The sequence below is a fragment of the Oryctolagus cuniculus genome, chromosome 4 (genome assembly GCF_051225735.1).
Source record: "Oryctolagus cuniculus isolate XC-2025 breed Fujian yellow rabbit chromosome 4, ASM5122573v1, whole genome shotgun sequence".
Classification (NCBI taxonomy): domain Eukaryota; kingdom Metazoa; phylum Chordata; class Mammalia; order Lagomorpha; family Leporidae; genus Oryctolagus; species Oryctolagus cuniculus.
In genome coordinates, this window is record NC_142870.1 from 170,607,062 (window position 1) to 170,609,620 (window position 2,559).

Consider the following 2,559-nt stretch of genomic DNA (forward strand, 5'->3'; position numbering starts at 1 on the left):
CTGTCCCTACTCCAGGGTCGGCTTTAGATCCTGAGTCAACGAAAAGTTGGTTGCAGATGTATGGGTTGATTTCTGGCATTTCTATTCTGCTCTATTGATCTATCCATCTGTTTTTGTACCAGTACCAGGCTGTTTTGATTATAACTGCCCTAGAGTATGTCTTGAAATCTGGTATTATGGTACCTCCAACTTTGTTTTTGTTGCATAAGATTTCTTTGGCTATTCAGGGTCTCCTGTGTTACCATATGAATTTCAGTATCATTTTTTTCTAGATCTGAGAAGAATGTCTCTGGGGCTTCAAGCCACATTACCTCTAGGCTCTTTCTGCCACTTTCGCCAGTGTCTTGGGCTACTGTGGTCTCGTCTCACCTCACTTTCCAGTGCTGTTGCGTAGGCTCTTGGCTGTTGGAGTCCTGAGCTGTGGGTGCCCATGCCCTCTACGTAGGTCCACTGTGTCTCTCTAATTTCAGTAGAGTTTCCTCCACTGTTTTTTCCCTAACTCTTCCCTGAGACTACACTATCTCTCTCTCTCTCTCTCTCTCTCTCTTTCTTTTTTTTTGAAAGGCAGAGTGGACAGTGAGAGAGAGAGACAGAAAGAAAGGTCTTCCTTTGCTGTTGGTTCACCCTACAATGGCAGCTGCAGCCGGCGCGCTGTGGCCGGTGCGCTGTGGCTGGTGCACCGCGCTGATCCGATGGCAGGAGCCAGGTGCTTCTCCTGGTCTCCCATGGGGTGCAGGGCCCAAGCACTTGGGCCATCCTCCACTGCACTCCCTGGCCACAGCAGAGAGCTGGCCTGGAAGAGGGGCAACCGGGACAGAATCCGGCGCCCTGACTGGGACTAGAACCCGGTGTGCCGGCGCCGCAAGGCAGAGGATTAGCCTGTTGAGCCGCGACGCTGGCTACTATCTCTTTTTTTTTTTTTTTTTTTTTAACTTTTATTTAGTAAATATAGATTTCCAAAGTACAGCTTATGGATTACAATGGCTCCCCCCCCCATAACTTCCCTCCCACCTACAACCCTCCCATCTCCCACTCCTTATCCCATTCCATTCACATCAAGATTCATTTTCAATTATCTTTATATACAGAAGATCAATTTAGTATATATTAAGTAAAGATTTCCTCAGTTTGCACCCACACAGAACATAAAGTGTAAAATACTGTTTCAGTACTAGTTATAGCATTACTTCACATTGAACAACACATTAAGGACAGATATCCTACATGAGGAGTAAGTACACAGTGACTCCTGTTGTTGACTTAACAATTTGACACTCTTATTTATGGTGTCAGTAATCTCCCTAGGTTCTAGTCATGAGTTGCCAAGGCTATGGAAGCCTTTTGAGTTCGCTGACTTCAATCTTATTCAGACAGGGTCTTAGTCAAAGTGGGAGTTCCCTCCTCCCTTCAGAGAAAGGTACCTCCTTCTTTGATGGCCCGTTCTTTCCACTGGGATCTCACTCACAGAGATCTTTCATTTAGGTCTTCTTCTTCTTTTTTTTTTTTTTCCAGAGTGTCTTGGCTTTCCATGCCTAAAATACTCTCATGGGCTCTTCAGCCAGATCTTAATGCCTTAAGGGCTGATTCTGAGGCCAGAGTGCTGGTTAGGACATCTGCCATTCTATGAGTCTTCTGTGTATCTCGCTTCCCATGTTAGATTGTTTTCTCCCTTTTTGATTCTATCAGTTAGTATTAGCAGACACTAGTCTTGTTTGTGTGATCCCTTTGAATCTTAGAACTATCAGTGTGATCAATTGTGAACAGAAATTGATCACTTGGAATAGTGAGATGGCATTGGTACGTGCCACCTTGATGGGATTGTATTGGAATCCCCTGGCACATTTCTAACTCCACCATTTGGGGCAAGTCCGATTGAACATGTCCCAAATTGTACATCTCCTCCCTCTCTTATTCCCACTCTTAAAAATATGGAACGCTTCACGAATTTGCGTGTCATCCTTGCGCAGGGGCCATGCTAATCTTCTCTGTATCCTTCCAATTTTAGTATATGTGCTGCTGGAGTGAGCACACTATCTCTACTTTTTAAAAATTATCTTCTCCTGGGCTAGAGTGTTAAGCTCCTTCCCTACTCTGCCATCTTAGAAATGCCTTTCTCTATTTTTTTTTCAAAATTTAACCTTAGAGAAAATGATGCCAATGTGTGAATGTTTATTTTAAAAGTTTTAGCTATGATTTATTTTAGCAAATTGATGGAAAATTGTTCTTTGTTGTAAAATATGTATTTATTTTTCATGTGATTCTGTAAAAAATCCTAGATTTACACAATACTGGATACATTATTTTACTGGAATAATTTTCTATATGGGGCCTTGCTCTTCAAATATGCAATCCAATTTTATTTATGATATAAATTTATTTTCATTTAATTGAAATATTTTTGCACTAAAAATAATCAAGTAAAGAAACAGCAATAATTCCTCCTGATCTCTTTTCCCATTTACCAATTTCTTCTTTTTAAAAAGATTTATTTATTTATTTGAAAGGCAGAGTTACAATGAGAGATGGGGAGAGACAGAGAGAAGGGGAGAGAGGGAGAGG

At 41.7% G+C, this 2,559-nt stretch overlaps 1 non-coding gene across 1 annotated transcript; it reads right to left on the minus strand.

Annotated features, from left to right (window-relative positions):
- Positions 1-1,922: 1,922 nt before the first annotated feature.
- On the minus strand, positions 1,923-2,029 carry LOC138849546 (U6 spliceosomal RNA). The gene has a single exon (XR_011388408.2). It is a non-coding gene; the product is annotated as a U6 spliceosomal RNA (small nuclear RNA).
- Between the last annotated feature and the right edge of the window lie 530 nt (positions 2,030-2,559).